Below are 22,834 nucleotides of genomic sequence, written 5' to 3' on the forward strand. Positions count from 1 at the left end.
AGTGTTCTCGATGAGCTGCAGGTTCATAAGATGCCCCGCCCTATCACAAGGCTACCAGGCTGCCACCAAAACAAAAGGAAGCAGGTCCACTTTTGGCTTGTAAGTGCTTAGATCATTAGCCGCATTCAAGGTGGTTTTATTACGATTTATTAAGTCCTTCCTTCTTGCATGATGTTAAGATTCTTAAGAGGTTTTAGTGGAATATTAAGAAACTGAGAAACGGCAGACACAGCATAAATCGTTTTAGTAGATTACTGTAAAATCAGCTTTGAAGGACTTCCTTCCTTTTGCCAAGGAAGGGCTTTAGCCGTAGTTTCTAGCTTAACAATACATATGGAGGAGTAGAATCATTCACATGGCTCATGTTTAGCAGTCCTCAAAATTTGCCCAGTCACGTTCCTCACAAACTAAATGGTTTCCGCTGTTCAATGCCACCCCAATTCCATTCAACTCATCCCACATAGTTGTTTTTAGCAAAGCCAATGTACTAATATCCCTATGGGACAGCTGCATGCCCCAGTGTGGCTAGCCACTGACACAACATGACACAGTCACTGGGGTCATGTGACCACAGCTTTAGCCAGTTGAAGGTATCTACAGTACATTCTTTAAGCAGAGGGATTGGCCTGCACCAGCTCTCCCTCAACACCCCCTCTTTGGAATGTCCAGATAGGTGAAGTAATAGAGCTGCCCCCTCCCTCTACCAGAGGAAGTTTATGATGGACACGCCCACTGGGCTGACCTAAAGACGTTTAGGAAAGAGGCACATTGATCCTGCAAAGTGGTTGATCATAATTTATTTTTGTAGATGTGGTGTAACGATCGGTGTAACACAGAGAGGATCTGATTATTGGTGATCTGTAGTATCACCGAGAATACAGATATATACCCGATTATTGATGATCTGCAGTATCACCGATAATCAGATATATCTCTAACCTCTGGACACCTGAGTAATATGAGTGTTTGGTGCAACCGTATACTTTGAGGAGAGCACCCGCGTAGAGGGTGCTAGGCAGCACGAGATACTGCTTAGAGAACGGGTTCCTTCCACTGGTCTGATGCTCCCCAAGGGGCGGAGCCAGGCTGAGAGTGGGAAGGATCAGAGAGTGAGTGACACCAAAGGTGAAGTGTCACTGACAGGACTGGAAACTATCTCCCAACAGGGAAGATGGTTCTCGAGGTCGGACAGGCCAGGTCGTTAACACACAGATAAAGTACAGAGACAGGAGACAGATGCGGAATCCTAAGACTAGCAGAGTTTGGCAACAGAGTATCAGATATAGCAAAGTACCTAATCGGAGATCAGAAGAGTGGTCAGGAAAGCAGAAGGTCATAACAAATAATCGACAATGCCTAGACTTGGGTGTGAGCTCCTAGATCATCAACACCCCGGAACTGGTCTAGAATATAACACAGATGTTAACAGGATTCCTAGACTAAGGTGTGAGCTCCTTGGGCATCAACACCTTGGAAACTGGTCTAGCAAATAACTTAGATAGTAACACAGTTAATAACAGGATTCCTAGACTAAAGTGTGAGCTCCTTGGGCATCAACACCTTGGAAACTGGTCTAGCAAATAACACAGATACTGACAAAAGGTCTGAGTGCTACCACGTAGTGATCGCAACGGCAGACAACCAGCAAATGCCCAGCCACCAGTATATATAGTTCAGCTCTCTCCAGCGCCTCCCCCAAGTGCTGGACCAATGGCAACCGTTTCTGGCGTCAGCTGACCAGCCTAGTCAGCTGATCCCCCACTGACTGACATAAAGCTCTTCCACCCAGCGTGCGCGTCCACCTAAACCTATGTGGACTACAGCTCCCAGCCATACCAGAAATTTGTTGTGAAATGCCCGCTGCGCTGCACGCGGAATCCGCCGCCATGCCACCAGCGCATGCGGCGGTTCCTCCGCGTTCAGGCAGACACAAAGACGAGTGAGCAGTTGCATCAGCTGCCGCGCTGGACGCGGAACCCGCCGCCCTGCTAGAGTTGCATGCAGCGGTGCTTCCGCGTTTTCTCACATGTGGGCTATTGAGCTGATCCAGATGGTGGCCGAGTAAATGTATATAATAACCCCTCCAAAGAAAAATTTCCACTAATGGTACCCCACCATAGTCAGAAGCTCTTTTCTCAATCTCCACACAGTGGTGAAGATCCACCAACTCATTTTCCAAAATGGTCATGCGTCCTGGCCCTTCTTGTAATTATCGGAGGGAAAACGCACAGAAATCGAGAGCCAATCCTTGTAGAGTATATTGGTAGCAACAACAGGAAATATGTAAAAAAAATGAGCACTCGAAGGCAGAGGTCATCTGAAAGACAGCCAACCAAAAAGCAGGTGGGGAGCATGAGATCATCTTAGATCAGTTTGGATGCTTTCCTTGCCTTGAAGGGCACCCACGGCCATAATAACTCTGTAATTCACGGAAGAGTTGATCCAGGGATTTATCTGACTGCCATCTGGAGTCGGGAAGGATTTTTTCCCTTTCCCTAAGGCTAATTGGCCCATGCCTTCTAAGCTTTTTCACCTTCCTCTTGATCAACTGGGATATGTGCAGGTTTAAGGAGTTTTTATTTTTTTTGTTTTCTTTCTGGTTTGACTTGATGGACAGATGTCTTTGTGTTAACCAAAGTAACTGTAACGCTTTTCGTGGGAAACAAACTCATAAACGGGATTGTTTGCCAGAGATGCGTTGTCATTAAAGCGGATCCGAGATGAAAAACTAACTATAACAAGTAACTTTTCTATATATCTTATCTAAAGTTTAGATAGTTTAGACAACAAATCTAGCTGCAAACAGCTTTAATAGAATATGATTATTTCTTCTTGTGATACAATGACATCAGCCATGTTGTTTTTAAACATTACACAGAGGCAGGTTTATCTGCATCTTGAGCAAGAAACCTAATCCCTGCTCCTCCTCTCTCCTCCCCTCTGCCTCTGAAATCTCTGGCTAGTAATACATCCCCCTCCTCCTGCCCAGACTGAGCTCCCATGAGCCCTTGCTACTGCCAAGGCTCTCTGAAAACCTGTGGGCGTGGCTTGTTTAGTTTATAGGGAATTACAGTATTAAAACAAAAACAAAAAAGTATTTGGCTTGAGGAATGCCCTATAAACAATAGGAAAGGAACCCAATTATGCAATGAGTAAAAGTTCATCTCTGATCCACTTCAAGAGGATGGAGCCATCTGATACCTATTTCTCAGTCCACTGCTCCACCATTTCCAGAAATAAAACAACAGGAGGGGCCAACAAAAGTAATAAATATTTAAAAGGAGGAAAGAGATGGAACTGATACCAAAAACAACTTCTACCTTAAAGGGTTTTAAATTAACTAAACTCAATGTCAACAACTTTTATGGGAGACAAAAACATAAGTGAAATCACCAGGAGAGATTATTTTTTGCTACGGTCACTTGGAGAATAGATCTGTTTTAAAGTGACATTCAACACAAAATGAATGTTTTATTATGAAAACTGAGCAGTAACAAGCATTATTTTATAATATTTAGAATTTTACCCACTGCAATCCTGTGTCTAGTCTGACCATTGTGCACCAGTGAAACTGGGTTTGACTTCCACTAAGGGCAATACGTATGTGAATAGGACTCAGTGGAGCCAATTCTATCCACAAATGCCGTGTGTAGCCGTGGCTCCAGCTGAATATGACGGGATTGTGCAGCCGTCAGCTCTGCAGGAAGCTGGAAATAACAGCAATGATAGATGGCACACGGGTGTGGTCCTCATCTAATATTGTATATTTTACAAAAACACTTGTCACTGTGTAATTTTCAAGGAAACCTTTTATAAATATTACTGAGCCCACCAAGTTATACGCTTCATCTGCTTAACCAGGGGTGGTCAGAAATGCCAATGACTAATTCCGCGGGTTTCCAGTTTCCGATTTTAGATTTCCGAGGAGTCTTTTGTTGTGGTCACTTTTTGCATCCGCTGATTGGCCAAATACTTCTGAGTTCTATGATTGGGTTAAATTATCAAGTTGCAGTAATGCGGCAATCAGTAATGCTGATTTTCGATCGGAAATGCGGAAATTTCATTTGTAATCCGAATGAGCATCGACAACCCCCCCCCCCTCCTCCTCCATCACATCTTCCGTTCACTGCCATCTATGCCTACTTATGGGATTGTGACCAGGCTGTGGTGAGTTAAGAGGAAAGCAGGGGGCTGGCACCATTGGTGAATCAGCGAATGTCCAGCGATGGACACCATGGCATAATGGCATAGTATGCCATTATGTGAAGCTTAGACAATCCCTTGCCTTCATCAAAGTTTCGGTGCCCAGCGGTGTTTGGCCGCATGTCCTTAAAGACGGAGTGGTTAAACACTGCAAATTCACAGGCCTGTGGAGTCGGAACAAAAAGTATCCGACTACAACTCCGATGCCTCAGTTTATGAAACCACCGACTCTGACTCCAGGTACCCAAAAATTGCTCTGACTCCTCGACTACGACTCCACACAGCCCTGCACATTCATGGGGCTGGAGAAGAACACCGCCATGGAGAATGGGACAAGAGGACAATGAAGACTTCTGGAGATCTCCTGAGATAATGAGTATCTGCTCCTTTCACTGTAGGTCCTTTTTCTTAAAACTTTCCAAAGTGTGACAAGTTACTCTCTACTCCCTAAGCCAAGCACACAGGGAGAGATTTGAGAATACCAGGCCAAGGTAATAGTGCCGCAGTGGTGACCAAGAAGCAGTATCTCCTTATCAGAGGTCACTGGCAGAATGCCTATGGTCAATAGAGTTGGCCTCACAGAAGTCAATAACGGCCCAATACACCAATCAATCCCTCCCAAGTCGGAAACTGATTTACCAATAATCCATCCTCTAACATCGCTACCTCAATCTTCATTAGATTCAATGACCATCGTTAAACCAGTAGCGATAGCTATCCTCCCCCTTCAATAATGATTTCCCAACATGTCCAAACATTTTCTGACAACTGACAAGCCAAAATGTCCATACATTTTCTGATAAGCTGCTCATGAGTTGATTGGTCGGGCATGTGGGGGAAATACGGTAAATTGTTGGCAGTGTTTGCCCATTGGTGACATCTTTACTTCTAGCAGGTGCATCACTGTGGAAAGTTTGTTTACTCTTGTGTTCCGATGCCAGTACAAATAATACCTGTTCTCCTAGAATGCACTGCATAGCTAAACAGCCTAGGCTAAGCATCACTGGGAGGGGGTGGTTATATACCAATATAGAGCAATATATAGATATAGGAAGTGTTTCCGATGCTGCAGCCAGGAAAATGACTGTACAAGTGGGTATCCTAAATAATTAATGGCATTCTGCTGCATGTCACTACAGGGCCTCTTTACGAAAACTACACACATATTTCCTTTACAAACGCAGACTATGAAGCATTATTGTTGCTCCCCCCATCTCCTATCTCCCCCCCCCCCAGAACAGAGAGGCCCGCTGTGCCGTGCTCGCCCCATCCGCCTCCGTGCCGCTCAGTCTCTCTTCTGTGAATTCAGAGATACCGGGTGACCTCAGCAGCCCACAGACCCGGCAGCGCACAGTGCAGCATTTCATGAGCGCAGCATTCGCTAATTCCCCCAAGCTGAATGCAGGTAAGTAAGCCACCGAGACATAATCCAGCCGGGATAAAACAAACACCAGCTGGGCAAATCCTCTCCTAAAGCCAGCCGCAGGCGGTCGCCCACCTCTTCTCGCACAAACCAAAGGCATGCAAAGGGGCGAGCGGGTCCCCCTCAATGAGCCATTCTTTACTTGCTAATGAAAGCGAGGGGGAATTTCTATAACTCAGCTGCAAATACACACACACTACACACACACACTACACACACAGATACACATACATAATACACACACACGCATACACACACTACACACACAGACACACACACGCAGATACACATACATAATACACGCATGCATACACACACTACACTCACACACACACGCAGATACATACACACTACACACTACACACACACACACACCACACACATATACACACACACACACGCAGATACACATACATAATACACACACACGCACACGCATACACACACACACTACACACACACACACACCACACACAGACACTCACACACATACACACACACACACACACACACACACTACACACACAGACACACATACATAATACACGCATGCATACACACACTACACACACACACACACGCATACACACACACACACACTACACACACACCACACACTACACACAGACACTCACACACATACACACACACACACACGCATACACACACACACTACACACACACACACACACACACACACACGCATACACACACACACACTACACACACAGACACACACACTCAGATACACATACATAATACACACACACACACACACACACACACACACAGACACACACACACACAGACTCACAGACACACACACGCAGGTACACATACATAATACACACACTACACACACACACACACACGCACACACACACACACACTACACACACAGACACACACAGGCAGGTACACATACATAATTAATACACACACGCATACACACACACACACTATACACACACACACACATACACACTACACACACATACATTACACATACACACACTGTACACACACAACACACACGCAGATACACATACATTACACACACACGGACGCATACACACAGACACTCACACACATACACTACACACACACAACACACACACGTACGTACTACACACACACACACACACACACACACAGATACACATACATAATACACACACGCATGCATACACACACTACACACAGACACTCACACACAGACACTCACAAACATATACTACACACATAACACACACACATACGCACTACACATACACATACATTACACATGCACACACACATTACACATACACATACATTACACATACACACACACTGTACACAAACAACACACACACACACACAGACACGTACGCACTACACACACATACACATACATTATACACACGGTACACACACAACACACACACGTACGCACCACACACGCACATACATTACCCATACACACACTATACACACACACACACACACACACACACTACACAAACACACACACACATCCTGACACACACACACACACACACACAGTACACACACACACTACACATATTACACACACACATACACATACATTACACATACACACACACACTGTACACATACAAACACACACACTATACACGCAAACACACACACACACTACACATACATATACTACATACACACACACACACACACAGGTACGCACTACACACACACATACATTATACATACACACACACACTGTACACACACAACACACACACGTACGCACTACACGCACACATACATTACCCATACACACACACACACACTGTACACACACAACACACACACGTACGCACTACACGCACACATACACATACATTACACATAAGCACACACACTGTACACACACACTACCCAAACCCACACTGTACACACATACTACACACACACACTACACACTACACAAACAACAAACACTACACCAACCACATATACATACCACACACACACACTACACACTACACAAACACTACACAAACCACATATACATACCACACACACACACTACACACTACACAAACACTACACAAACCACATATACATACGCATAAACTACACACACACACACACACACACTAATCAGAGGCTGAACCCGAATATTAATAGCACACAATTTCCCCGGAGGCCAACGCTAACTGCTCTCTGCTTAGTCTCCAAACATGGCACAGAGCACTCTGCTGCCCCCCTGCTACAAAGAGCCACAGGGCATAGCCAGGGGCAGATGTCACTATCGTGTAATGAGTACTCCAGAGCCCTCTGCAGAGCGACGATGTCATATCATAGGAGGATGGGGACTCTTACATAATAGCTAGACTGACTTACAGCTAACTAGACTGACACCAGTCCCCATGTGTATCCCATTCACACCCTCAAAAACTCTACGTTGCAGCCCAAGCTGAGGTCTGTGTCACCAATGTTAGAAAGAATAACAGTTTAGCATTTGCAGGTTTTGGTATCCTTGCTGTGGTAGCCTTGTACTTAAGAACACCTAGGCAAGAAGAGCGACTGGGAGCCTAATGGTGCCGGACCGTAGAATGATAGAAAATTTGTATATGCGGCATACTCACAGTTCCCAGCAACCCCGTGTAAGCCTGTGGGAAATTAACCGTCCCCTCTTGGTTTTCCAGGTTCTGACGAAAGCTGGATGTTTACCCTCCTTTTTTTATAGTTTATTTGGGGAGAGGAAGGGGGGAATTATGTCTAAAGGAGGTTTGGCCAGTTACTCGTAGGGATGGAGGCCCCCAAATGTAAAGTGATATTCTATAAACTACTAATGATTAAAAAGAGAGGTAATCTCATACCTCTCCAGATGATAAACACCAATAGCACAGACAAAATATTTATTCAAAAAACAAAATAAAGAACGCGTTTCACGGGTGCTAGTCCACTTCCTCAGGTCAATACACAGTGCTTAGAACAACAAATATGTATACATCGCAATTCCGATTTTCACTGGATGCTAGCAACATGAGAAGAAAAACGTCGAAAAAACACAGCATCTCGGATCTTTTTTGTAATCGTTATGGCATGTAAAATTGATGCGATTTTACATGGAATTCCGATTCCAATTCATGATCCAATTTAAAAAAAAGCCCTGAATGCTGTGTCTTTTCTGCGGTATTCTTCTTGTGTTGCTAGCATCCAGTGAAAATCGCAAATCGGAATCGTAAATCGGAATTGCGATGTGCAGTGTCAAAGAAGACAAAATCTGTCAACTATGACAACAGAGATTACCAACACGTTCTGAAAACCATTAACAGTGTTCTCCCCAGATCTTTTTTTCCAACCGGGTTGCATGAAAAAGGAGTTGGGTGGGGCGTAACAGGAGGATGCAGGGCCGGCACAACTCTGTATACAGTATAGGAGGAGGATGGGGAGGGGAGCTGATGACAGCCGGGTGCTCCCCAAAATTAGCCGGGTGGAGCACCCGCATAAAATAGCCTGGGGAGAAAACTTCATTACGGCACTGTTAAGATAGCGATACAAAGGTCAATTATTTCAGCAGATCGCTTAAATCAGAGATCTTTCTACACCCACCATACCCCTTGATAAAAGTCTAAACAGTCTATGGTATGGTCCCCCTCAAGATTGCTCCATCCCGGCTCGATGTCCAGTGTTGCCAAGCTGCAGAGTTCCCTGAGGCCACCGGGGCACCTGTGTCTCTGACTCCATGCCGAGTATCCCAGACACCAGTGGTGAGCCAAAATTTTGCATCGGAATTCGCAATTACGCATCATAATCGCAATGCGAAATTTCAGAGAAAATCATAATTAATTTGTATATGTGATAGTAATATAGTAATATTCTTTAGTGATAGTAATATTTCATAATTTTGCTTAATTTTTCGCATCATTTTCACGTTTTCGCTTTATTTTGTGCCGAATTTAGCAGTTAATAGCAAAAACCCCCATACAGGCTATTGCTACCAAAATTGCTACATGTGTTAGGGAGAATAGTGAGTACAAGTCAAAAAAAGAGTTTTCCAAAGAGACCTTGTAGAGAAAATAGATTTTAAAAATGCAAAGAAAAATGTTTTTTAAACTCGTTTTTCTCAGTTTAAAAAACATTTTTTATGTGAATTTTTAAAATCAATTTTCTCGAAAACTACAGTCTTTTTGGAAAATTCCCACTATTCTCCTTAAAGTGAACCAGAGACGAAGCACCCTCATGTATTTTACCATAGATATCAGTGGGGACATTAGAGAAAACATCTACCTTGCTTTCTGTTTCATCCTTCACTGCTCAGCCTGCTTCTTAACAGCCCTGATAAAATCCCCGACTGAGCATTCAGCCTGGCTTTGCTATAATGACTCAGGTATAATGATTACTGAGGAGAGCCACAAAGGGGCAGGCTTGAAAAGACACCAGAGAACACAGACTCAGCTATAATGATTCCTGAGCAGAGCCACATGGGGGCAGGCTTGGGCTTGAAAAGACACCAGAGAACACAGACTCAGTTATAATGATTTCTGAGCGAAGCCAGACTGAATGCTCAGCCGTGGATTTTATCAGGGCTGATAACAAGCAGGCTGAGCAGTGAAGGATGAAACAGAGAGCAGGGTAGGTGTTTTCTCTAATGTCCCCACTGATATATATGGTAAATACATGAGGGTGCTTCATCTCTGGTTCACTTTAACACATGTAGCAATAATTGTGGTGTCAACAGCATGTATGGGGTCTTTGCTATTCACTGTCAAAGTCGACACAAAATTATGCATAAATTATGCAAAATTTTATGCAAAATTACGAATGACTATACAAAATCAATCAATTTACAAATCGTAATTACGTACAAGCGTAATCGCGAAAATTCACGCAAAATTTTTCATAATCGTAATTACCTGTTTGCGATCATCACTACCAGACACTATAATGACCCCTGTAAAGTCCTGTCATCAGCATGCCAAGTGACACGGAGTCCCCTGACGAAGGGCCATTACCACGAAACAGGAATTTCTCTTTTGATGTGTCCTCTTGTGGCTAGAAAGGTCACCAGAGTTAGGAAAGGCCACATTTTATGGAGGTCATTTTGCTGAAAAGAGACTCGCCATTCAAATGTTCCTATCATTTTATGATTAGTCAGGGCGAGTTCAGGCAGGAGCTCTGCTGGAAATGAAATGGCATTTCTATCATACAGAACAATTTTCTGCCATTTGCAAGATGAAAGAATTCAGAGGAAAGGAAATGGGATGGTATTCTTAGATTTTTGACAACTGTTTAAATATATAATTATTAGCACTGTTATGTCTATATAGTTACTGTATATAGCATAAAGTGCTTACATTTTCTGCAGCATTTTACAGAGTACACAGTCATGTCACTGACTGTTCTTCAATGTTTATCCACTTAAGTACCAGCGATCCCGGCCCCCTTAACGACCAGAGACCGCTGGTACAAGAAAGAAACGGCGGGAAATAATGACAAATTGCCACACATACCCGCCTCAATCGCCATCCACGCCGCACGGCGGGAACCTCATCCACCCTGTGAGTTCCTGTGAGCCAGTCAGGAGCCACTTTCATTGCCTCCTCTGCCTATCAATGTCAGCCAATGGGAGCGGCTTACGTTGATAGACAGCGTCAGGAGCCAATTAAATCGGTTCCTGACCTGCTCACATGGCTCTACCGTTATAGAGACAGCAGAGCAAGTGAGCTGCGGTGGGGAGATAGAGGCGAGATCGTTGGGAGCAACGAAAGCGGCAAGAACGTGTGGTGTCAGTGTATTGAAGTCTACGCCCTGGCAGCCAGATAGCCACCAAAACAGGGCGTAGATTTCAATCAGTGATGTCCGTAAGTAGTTAACACAAATAGTGCCCTGCAACCCCACTCCACCTTGACTGGCCCTTTCCAGTAGATCTAGAGCTGGATCATCCAAGAGGCAACACATCTTAATCCATCTCTGAGTATATCTACAAAGAACTTACAGGTCCACTTTCAGGGCTTTCAAACTACTGCATACTAGTCTGTGGGTGGAGTTACTAAGCTTAGGAACCGCCCACTGCTGACTATATACTCAGCTCCCATCATGCTCTGCAGCAACATGTCTGACACCACTGCAGTATATTCAGACGACATTGAAGAGAAACCCTGACCAAGAATTGAACTTCATCCCAATCAGTAGCTGATACCCCCTTTCCCATAAGAAATCTATATGTTTTTTCAAATGGACCAACAGGGGGCTCTGTGTGGCTGATATAGTGGTGAAACCCCCCCCCCCCCCCCACAGTGTGATGTTTCCCGTCTGTGAACCTCATTGCATTGTGGGAAATAACCAAAGTGTTTCCAAGTGCCAAAAAAGCAAGTAGCATCTCCTTCCAGTGACATCACCTGGCAGCAGTAAAAATGTCGCCATGTGATAAATGTCAGAATGTAAATCAGGAAGAGGAACGATTTTACAATGGGTAAACACTGACTAAATCATTTATACATAATTATTGTAAGAATGAAGCACTTTATTATTTTCACTGGAGTTCCTCTTAAACTAGCAGTGCTAGAAAAGGTCTGCAGGTTTGGACCGGTAAGGAGATGGGAACTGGAGAATGAAATGATATTATTATAATGTTATCTCAAACTTAATAAACTAAAAAACAAACGTGAAGAGTATCTATAAAAAAAAAGTTAAATTCATATAAGGTGGGTGAATTATGTCTGGGTTTTTAATCATTGTTATAGCAGGTGTTATATTCCCCATGGCCTACAAGGAGCATCTAGGCTGCTGCTGGCTGTGCTATGGCCAGATCTAGTCTGGTGTGTTGTCAGGCCCCTCTGATCACAGTGCCGGACTAAGACCAATTGTCATTGGTCCACTACTCCGTGAACCGATGAGAATCCTGCGTGGGGAGGGACGGTTCTCATTGGTCTATTGCAAATCACTTGTAGCCTGGTGCTTGTCTGGGAGCCATATACAATTGTTTCTTCTGTGCAGAGACCCAAATAGGAAGTGACAGAGGCCCGTATGGACAGTGGCAGAAGACCTCAATGGACAGAGGCAGAAGACACGAATGGACAGTGGCAGAAGGCACGAATAGACAGTGGCAGTGTGATAAACAGCGGAAAAGCCGCCGCATGTTCTGGCAGCAAGGCGGCTGATTCCGCGTCTGATGCGGCGGTTTGTCCGCGTCAGCATGCGTCTGGTTTGTCTGGAGCTGGTGGTGCCCATGGGCAGAGTGGCGTGGGGGCCGCCGCATGTTCTGACGGCAAAGCGGCGGATTCCGCGTCCAGTGCGGCAGGTTCCCCGCAACAACATGCGTCTGGGTTAGCTGGACCTAGTAGTGCACACAGATGGAGAGCTACGCGCACGCGCGCGCCGCTAGACAGGCTCTTTATACCAATAGGAGGAAGATCAGCTGATCGGGACGGTCAGCTCATTCCTGCTCAGCCAGTGATTGGTTGATGGGAGCTGGGCGGCGCTGTGGGGTGCTTTACTATATATATCTCCTGCTGTTCAGTTGCTGGTTGTCTGGCGTTGCAAATGCTTATGTGTTAGCACTCAGACCTTAGTCAGATCTTTCAGTGTGGTGGAACCAGGTGGACCTGGGAATCCACACTTAGCCAGTTACTGTATATCATCTGTGTTATTCTCTAGTATAGTTCCAGGGTGTTGAGATCACGGCCCTCACACCCCTGACTAGGAATACTGTATATCATCTGTGTTATTCTCTAGCATAGTTCCAGGGTGTTGAGATCACGGCCCTCACACCCCAGACTAGGAATACTGTATATCATCTGTGTTATTCTCTAGCATAGTTCCAGGGTGTTGAGATCACGGACCTCACACCTCAGACTAGGCCTTGTTCTGAGATCTGTTATGACCTGTAGCTTTCCTGACTATTCTTCTGATCTCTGATTTGGTACTTTGCATATCTGATACTCTGTTGCCGACCCGGCCTGTCTGACCTTCTGGCTGTCACCCTCCGCAGGGTGTGCAGCCTTTCCGCAGGGGTCCCCTGCTCTTCAGAGGGGACACTGCTCCTTATCAGTCAGGGACTCCCTCTCCAGGTGTCCTTGACTGCAGTAGAGTCTTCTCTACTTATTGGACCACCTGCTACCCCGGTGGTCCAAAGGTTACTGTTGCACCAAAACACTTACACACTCAGGTGTCTAGAGGTTAGACATATTTGATTATTGGCGATTCTGCAGATCCCCAATAATCAGGTATATCTGTATTCTTGGGGATACTGCAGATTGCCAAGAATCAGATTCTCTCTCTGGTTGCTGACACCTATCGTTACAGGCAGAAGACACGAATAGACAGTGGCAGAAGACACGAATAGACAGTGGCAGAAGACCTCAATGGACAGTGGCAGAAGACCTCAATGGACAGTGGCAGAAGACACGAATAGACAGTGGCAGAAGACACGAATAGACAGTGGCAGAAGACCTCAATGGACAGTGGCAGAAGACACGAATAGACAGTGGCAGAAGACACGAATAGACAGTGGCAGAAGACACGAATAGACAGTGGCAGAAGACCTCAATGGACAGTGGCAGAAGACACGAATGGACAGTGGCACAATACACGAATAGACAGTGGCAGAAGACCTTAATTGACAATGACAGAGGCCGTATGGACAGTGACAGAGGCCCGTATGGACAGTGGTAAAAGACACGAATGGACAGTTGCAGAAGATCCGAATAGACAGTGGCAGAAGATCCGAATGGACAGTGGCAGAAGACCTGAATGGACAGTAGCAGAAGACCCGAATGGACAGTGGCAGAAGACCCGAATGGACAGTGGCAGAAGACCTGAATGGACAGTGGCAGAAGACCTGAATAGACAGTGGCAGAAGACCTGAATGGACAGTGGCAGAAGACCTGAATGGACAGTGGCAGAAGATCTGTATGGACAGTGGCAGAAGACCTGAATGGACAGTGGCAGAAGATCTGAATGGACAGTGGCAGAAGACCTGAATGGACAGTGGCAGAAGACCCGAATGGACAGTGGCAGAAGATCTGAATGGACAGTGGCAGAAGACATGAATGGACAGTGGCAGAAGACCCGAATGGACAGTGGCAGAAGACCTGAATGGACAGTGGCAGAAGACCCGAATGGACAGTGGCAGAAGACATGAATGGACAGTGGCAGAAGACATGAATGGACAGTGGCAGAAGACATGAATGGACAGTGGCTGAAGACCTGGGCAGTGGCAGAAGACCTGAATGGACAGTGGCAGAAGACCTGAATGGACAGTGGCAGAAGAAATGAATGGACAGTGGAAGAAGAAATGAATGGACAGTGGAAGAAGACCCGAATGGACAGTGGCAGAAGACATTAATTGGCAGTGGCAGAAGACCTGAATGGACAGTGGCAGAAGCCATGAATGGACAGTGGCAGAAGACCTGAATGGACATTGGCAGGTAAGTATTTTGCGAAACATACCCGGAGAGCTATGTAATGAGTAAAGACACCATCCCTTCTAATAGGGTGGCCCTTATTCCTGTCGCCATCCGCATCCTCCGGTTAATGCGGAAAATTTGTCCCGGACCCAAACTTGCGTTCCATCTGTCAGAACTGGATGAACGGATCCATTTCGTATGTACTGACATGAACAGGGGATAGGATCTGTTTGCATTTATTTGGATCCATTCAGTTCAGTTCTGATAAAAGGAACGTTTTTATGTGCAGTGTGAAAGGAGCCTAAGGGAATGTCTGCACTGTGTGCTCTTACATGATTCTATGGCCTCGGCAGCTCACATTCACCAGATTACTATTCAACATCACAGTGAGGATGTTGCATAATAAGTCAGAGGAAGACCAGCTTTTCTGTCCTCCCCTGACAATCCCTTCAACCCTCCCCAACATCTGAAGTCTCATACATATATACTGTAGTTACACAGTTACATACCCTTAGTTTGGTTGAAAAAAAGACATCCGTCCAACAAGTTCAACCACAAAAAAAAACAACAATCCTCAACCTGCACATATCCCAGTTGATCCAGGGAAGGGAAAAAAATCTTACAAGGCCTGGGCCAATTAGTCTTAAAAAGATTCCTTCCTGACTCCAGATGGCAGTCAGACAAATCCCTGGATCAACTCTTCTGGGAATTACCGGGTGATTATAGCCATGGATGCCCTTCAATGCAAGGAAAGCATCCAAGCTTAAAATGCAGATATAGAGTTTGCCATAACTACTTCCTGAGGTAAGATATTTCAGATTGTAACCACTCTCACTGTGAAGGACCTCTTTCTAAATAGATAGCAAAAAACTATTTTCCTCCATACGCAGATCATGTCGCACGTCTGACTAATGACAAATCCGTTTGGCAGATCAACTTGGCCGCGCGAGGACCAACTTCCTTGAAGACGCGGCTCCCCCCGACACCCCTTGACACGCATCTGTACAGGCCGGCGCAGCGATTTCGCTCAATGGGATCGGGTACTGAATCCCTGACAGATAAAGGAATATCTACAAATCAAATTTCCTAAGATAAAGCTACAACATTTACAGTAAAAATGGATGCTAAGTTAGTTTAGCTCGCTCCTCCTAAGAGAACTGCTCTTGTTGTAATGGGTTTAAAGGGTGCTTTCCCAGATGTTAGACAGGCTTGGAATAATGGCCACTTGGAACACTCCGATATTTCGCTCTTACGTTACGCTCTCCGGTCATTCTGATGTTCTCTGGCAGACAACTAAGGTGTGAAGAGGTGTCTCCGAATATCGCTGGCCTTCTCTGTAGCAATACACCTGGATGGACCTTCTCAGTCACTTATTTCCTATGGGAATTTAACCTCTGCCCCCTGCCTTCAGCTCCACCCTCTGCCTTCACCTCCGCCCCTTGCCTTCCCCTCCGCCCCCTGCCTTCACCTCTGCCCCCTGCCTTAACCCCTGCCCTCTGCCCCGTCTTCACCTCTGACCCCTGCCTTCACCCCTTCCCTCTGCCATCACCTCTGCCCCCTGTCTTCACCTCTGCCCCCTGTCTTCACCTCTGCCCCCTGCCTTCACCCCTCTCCTTCTGCCATCACCTCTGCCCCCTGTCTTCACCTCTGCCCCCTGTCTTCACCTCTGCCCCCTGTCTTCACCTCTGCCCCCTGCCTTTACCTCTGCCCCCTGACCTCTGCCTCCACCTCTGGCCCCTGTCTTCACCTATGCCCCTTGCCTTCACCTCTGCCCCCTGCCTTCCCCTCCTCCCCCTGCCTTCCCCTCCTCCACGCCTTCATCTCCACCCCCTGCCTTCACCTCCGCCCCCTGCCTCCACCTCTGGCCCCTGCCTTCACCGCTGCCCCCTGCCTTCACCCCTGCCCTCTGCCTTAACCTCGGCCCCGTCTTCACCTCTGCCCCCTGCCTTCCCCTCTGCCCCCTGCCTCCACCTCTGGCCCCTGTCTTCACCTCTGCCCCTAGCCTTCACCTCTGCTCCCTGCCTTCCCCTCCTCCCCCTGCCTTCCCCTCCTCCCCGCCTTCATCTCCGCCCCCTGCCTTCACCTCCACCCCCTGCCATTACCTCTGCCCCCTGCCTTCATCTCTGCCCCTTGCCTTTACCTCTGCCCCCTGTCTTCCCCTCTGCCCCCTGTCTTCCCCTCTGCCCTCTGCCTACCCCTCTGCCCCCTGACCTCTGCCTCCACCTCTGCCCCCTATCTTCACCTCTGCCCCCTGCCTTCCCCTCTGCCTTCACCTCTGCCCCCTGACCTCTGCCTCCACCTCTGGCCCCTGTCTTCAGCTCTCCCCCTTGCCGTTACCTCTGCCCCCTGCCTTCCCCTCCTTCCCGCCTTCATCTCTGCCCCCTGCCTTCACCTCCGCCCCCTGCCTTCATCTCCCCCCCCCCCAGCCTTCATCTCCGCCCCCAGCCTTCATCTCCGCCCCCCGACCTCTGCCTTCACCTCTGGCCCCTTGCCTTCACCTCTGCCTTCCCCTCCTCCCCCTGTCTTCCCCTCCTCCTCCAGCCTTCATCTCCGCCCCCTGCCCACTTTGTACAGTGATAATTCCCAAACTGCTGCCAGTCTACCAGATTAGCTTACGTAATACACCAATGGATAGGTTCATTTATTTGTGTTTTAATAGATGTGCTTCAACAATTTTCGCAGCAACACGGGAACACTCTAAATTTTAGGTGTTGTTTCTGTCTGTATTTTGGGCTTTAAGGCTTACTTTAAAGGGCTGTGGAGCTGTGAAAAAAAAATCCACTGAATATAGACACGGTGTTTGTACAAAGTGTAAGTTTCAGAGAACTCTGTGCCAATCCCCCTCCTCCGCCACAGATGACAGCTCCAAACCTCACAAAAAGAGCAAAAATCTCACTTCCCGTAATGCTGGTCTAGGCTTTGCTATGTTTACGCTGTGCTGTCAGTCAAGGAAGCCTTCATTCTGGCTCCTGTTTTCCTAATGCATATTGTGTGAATAGATCATAATCTGCAACGCACATAAACCATTATTCACTTAGCATTTTCTTCCCTTGGCTCTGGCTAAGGTGGCAATGCCGACTTCCTGCGCTAATGGCAGATGCTTCTTTGCTGGACTGAATAATGGTCTATAAGCTAGCTAAATGCCTCCTCTTGTCTTAAATATGCTCTACATGAGGTGAGTCAGGCAGGAGTCAGGAGGAGTGGCTAGCCGGTCATTTTCAACTAGCATGCGGCTAGCCCCGCCCATAGGAGGGAGCAGAGGGAGTAGGTGGGGATAGGTGATGATTCTGTGCAGAGGAAGAAACGCCCACTGTGTGGGCGGCTCTAGACACATCATGTGACTGACTCTTCCAAAGAGAATATACAGTCCTGGCCAAAAGTTTTCAGACTGTCAAAAATATTAAATTTCACAAAGTTTGCTGCTAGACTGCTTTTAGATCTTTGTTTCAGTTGTTTATGTGATGTACTGAAATATAATTATAAGCACTTCCCTACCATAGTCATAGTCTAATGTCCTTCTATATTATTATTATGTATTTATATAGCATGGACATCTCCAGCAGCACTTTACAGAGTACATAGTCATGTCACTGACTGTCCTCAGAGGAGCTCACAGTCTAATACTTCCATAGTCATAGTCTAATGTCCTACCATATTATTATTATTATTATGTATTTATATAGCATGGACATCTCCAGCAGCACTTTACAGAGTACATAGTCATGTCACTGACTGTCCTCAGAGGAGCTCACAATCTAATCCTACCATAGTCATAGTCTAATGTCCTCCCATATTATTATTATGTATTTATATAGCACTGACATCTCCAGCAGCACTTTACACAGTACATAGTCATGTCACTGACTGTCCTCAGAGGAGCTCACAATCTAATCCTACCATAGTCATAGCCTAATGTCCTACCATATTATTATTATGTATTTATATAACACTGACATCTTCTGCAGCACATTACAGAGTACATAGTCATGTCACTGACTGTCCTCAGAGGAACTCGCACTCTAATCCTACCATAGTCATAGTCTAATGTCCTACCATATTATTATTATGTATTTATATAGCAATGACATCTCCTGCAGCACATTACAGAGCACATAGTCATGTCACTGACTGTCCTCAGAGGAGCTCACAATCCAATCCTACCATAGTCATAGTCTAATGTCCTACCTTATTATTATTATGTATTTATATAGCACTGACATCTTCTGCAGCACATTACAGAGTACATAGTCATATCACTGACTGTCCTCAGAGGAGCTCACACTCTAATCCTACCATAGTCATAGCCTAATGTCCTACCATATAATTATTATGTATTTATATAGCACTGACATCTCCTGCAGCACATTACAGAGCACATAGTCATGTCACTGACTGTCCTCAGAGGATCTCCCAATCTAACCCCTATCAGGGAGAGTTAGTGCAAGCAGAGGGAGGTACAGGCTGGACAAATGCCAACCTCATATTATTTGCCTTTTTTTTACAGAAGAATAAAAAAATGAAGAAATACATTAATTGGATTTACTCATTTCAGCAGCTTCTCGCTTTCAAACAATCCCATTTTTTTAATTAGAGTAAAGCTAGCGTTTAATGAAGAGTTTTACATGAATATTGCAGCGTCTGAGCAATCTCACTATGCGTCCTCCCGGGGTGCAGCGGCTGCGAATCTCTGCAGTAATCACCCTGTGGTCTGACTATGGATTCCGTGACTCCGGCTGGCACTGCTCTACCCCACTGTGCCCTGTCCAGGGTGCTGACTGCTTCCATCCTCCCCAACATCCCAACATCAGAGGAGCAATGGCAGCTCACGCTGTACTGCGAGTGCAAACACTGCATCCCACTCACTGATACATCACTAGCATTCTGCCTGGGTGCACGCATGGCTGCGTGTGAAAGGTTGCGCTTCCTGTCATGTGTTTTTTTTTGTGTGTGTGTGCATTTTAAGGGCTTGAGTCACTAACCGGCGCTAAGCCCTATCACTTAGTAGGCGCAAACCACAGCACTATGTAGTTTGCGCCCACACATCACTCTCAGCCCCGCTCAATGCGCGCGCAGCGCGGCTTGCCGGTATTAGTGCGCGGTGCAACGATAAGGTCGCACCCGCTGCTTCTTAAATGTCGCACCTTGTGCGCCGAAAACGTTGCATCGGGTGCCCGCTGAAGCAGCGCATCAATGCGCCGTTACGGGGGCACCCAATGAGCAGTTTTCGTCGCACCGGGTGCGACATTTAAGAAGCAGCGGGTGCGACATTATCGTTGCACCGCACACTAATACCGGTCAGCCGCGCTGCGCTCACACTGAGCGGGGCTGTGCGCGAAGTAGCTCTGCGAGGCTGTTCACTCCGCCGCTAACACTTAGCGCCGGTTAGTGAATCAAGCCCTTAGTGCATTTTTAGTTCGTTTTTTATGCATTTGCATTTTTTTCCACATATGGATTTTTATTGCGTTTTGCGTGCGTTTTTACACGTTTGCGTTTTGTATGTGTTTTACATGCGTTTTTCTATTACGTTTTATGCAAATCACTAGGAAGACAACAGGAAGCGAAAATACATCAGAAAACAATTTAAAAAAACGCAAATAAAAAACGCATACAAAGCATCATTGCATCACCATTGACTTTCATTACGTGCATTTTTTTATGAGTTTTTGAAAATTATGCAATAGAACCAGCGTTTTTAAAAATGCATGTTAGAAAATGCATACAAAATGCAAATGTGTTTTTTTATATACGTTTTGCCCTTCGACGAACATTGGCGGCAAAAATGCTGTGTTTTCCGCAACACTAGCGTTTCTGCTAAGTGTGTTCCTAGTTCCTAACCATTCTGCAGCGCTGTACAGAGATCACTGATCCATTCCCATCAGTCTCTGCACCAGAGGAGCTTACACTCTAATGTCCTCACCACAGTCACACACTATTATTATTATACATTTATATAGCTCTGACATATTCCACAGCGCTGTACAGAGATCACTGATGTTTTCCAATCATTGCCTGAACCAGAGGAGCATAAAGAGAAACTCCGACCAAAAATTGAACTTTACCCCAATCAGTAGCTGATACCCCCTTTTACATGAGAAATCTATTCCTTTTCACAAACAGACCATCAGGGGGCGCTGTATGACTGATATTGTGGTGAAACCCCTCCCACAAGAAACTCTTGAATACATACTCCTGGCAGTTTCCTGTCTGTGATCTTTGCTGCATTGTGGGAAATAGCTGTTTATAGCTGTTTCCAACTGCCAAAAAAGCATGCAGCAGCTACATCACCTGCCAACAGTAAAAATGTCACCATGTGATAAATGTCAGAATGTAAATCAGGGGTTTAAAAGATTTTACAATGGCCAAACACTGACTAAATCATTTATACATAATTATTGTAAAAATTAAGCACCTTTTTATTACATTATTTTCACTGGAGTTCCACTTTAAGTTTTAATTCATTTTAAAATGTATCACTGTCAGCGACATCTTAAGTCCTGTCAGGTGCAGATTTGCGGAATGTTTGCTGCTGAGAGTTATGAAGCCAATGAAAATAATGCCTGGTCTCCCAGAATCCTTTGGGAAGAGAATTCTGCATAACAAAACAGCTTAGGCTATGCATCACTGGGAGGGCGGAGTTACATACAATATACAGCAATATATAGATATAAGAAGTGTTTCTAATGCTGAAACCAGGACAATTACCATAAAAGTGGGTGTCCTGAATAATTTACTGCATTCTACTATTTGTCACTACAGGGCCTCTTTAAAGTGAACCTCCAGACTAAAAATCGACTCAGCAGCACTGAAAAGGCTTGGTGTTTCTTTAACAGTTTCACAGCATCAGAACTTTGTTTCTCTTATACAATCCTCATTTTTAGCTGCACAGAAAAAAACTGTCCGGGCATTTTTCCCTTATGCTGTGCAAAGCATGATGGGATTTCTGTTGTTGTTGTTCTCATTCTGCTGTTTTGGTGAATTTTTTTTTTTTTTATTTTTTTTTTACATTTTGAATTTGACATTTGAAGCCTAGCGTGCACAGCTGGTACTGGTGATCAGCACACAGGACAGTTGGAACTGTCTCCTGCTCCCTGTCACCTCCTTTCAACCAAAAAGATGGCTGCCCCCATGACAAAGATGGCAGCCCCCATGAATCACAAACATTTGCCTGTTCTTTTAAAACGGGGTGGGTAAGAGATTATATTACCTATCTATTCTAATTAACATAACTAATGTAACTTAATGACAGTATGTTTGTTTAGGTTGAAGTTTCCCTTTAACTCCTGGCTCCCTCCGTTGTGTACAGAAATGTGTGTTAATTGAATGAAGGGATAACCCAGATCAGCTCTATAAATAGTTTGTAGCAGAAACAAGGGGAATCAATATTTTTTATGAAAGAATTCAAAATATAGATTTTGGCAATTTATTTTAAAAAAAAAAACAAATGCCCGTAGAAGCGTGGCGAAACAAGACGGAAAACACAGAAATTCTGTTTACAGAGCCGGTATCTGGTTCATGCCGGTTATTGATGGATGCGTCTAAACGCTGGATCTACAGCCCGCCACAGAGGAAGCAGCGCAGCGCACAGTCTCCAGCAATGCATTGTGGGAAGGAATATTGACCTGATGCTATCTTGAGACTCACTGAGATGGACAATGAAATCACCCTGCAATGTGTATCGAGCACAGGGAGGGAGGAGCGGGCGTGCGTCTGCACAGGAAGGGGATCAGATTTCAGCCTCATGTATATTCTGCTGCTCCTTACAGAACTGGGTCTCATGGGATCTGATGGGCCCTTTATGTTTGGTCACATGACCCATCTGATTCCTTAC

General features: G+C 45.6%; 1 protein-coding gene across 3 annotated transcripts in view; it reads right to left on the bottom strand.

The window, feature by feature from the left end:
• Positions 1–22,834, bottom strand: part of CNTFR (ciliary neurotrophic factor receptor) — an 841,679-nt gene that overhangs the window by 748,983 nt on the left and 69,862 nt on the right. The gene's annotated exons all lie outside the window — the stretch shown is intronic.

Source organism: Hyperolius riggenbachi, chromosome 1 (assembly GCF_040937935.1).
Source record: "Hyperolius riggenbachi isolate aHypRig1 chromosome 1, aHypRig1.pri, whole genome shotgun sequence".
Classification (NCBI taxonomy): Eukaryota; Metazoa; Chordata; class Amphibia; order Anura; family Hyperoliidae; genus Hyperolius; species Hyperolius riggenbachi.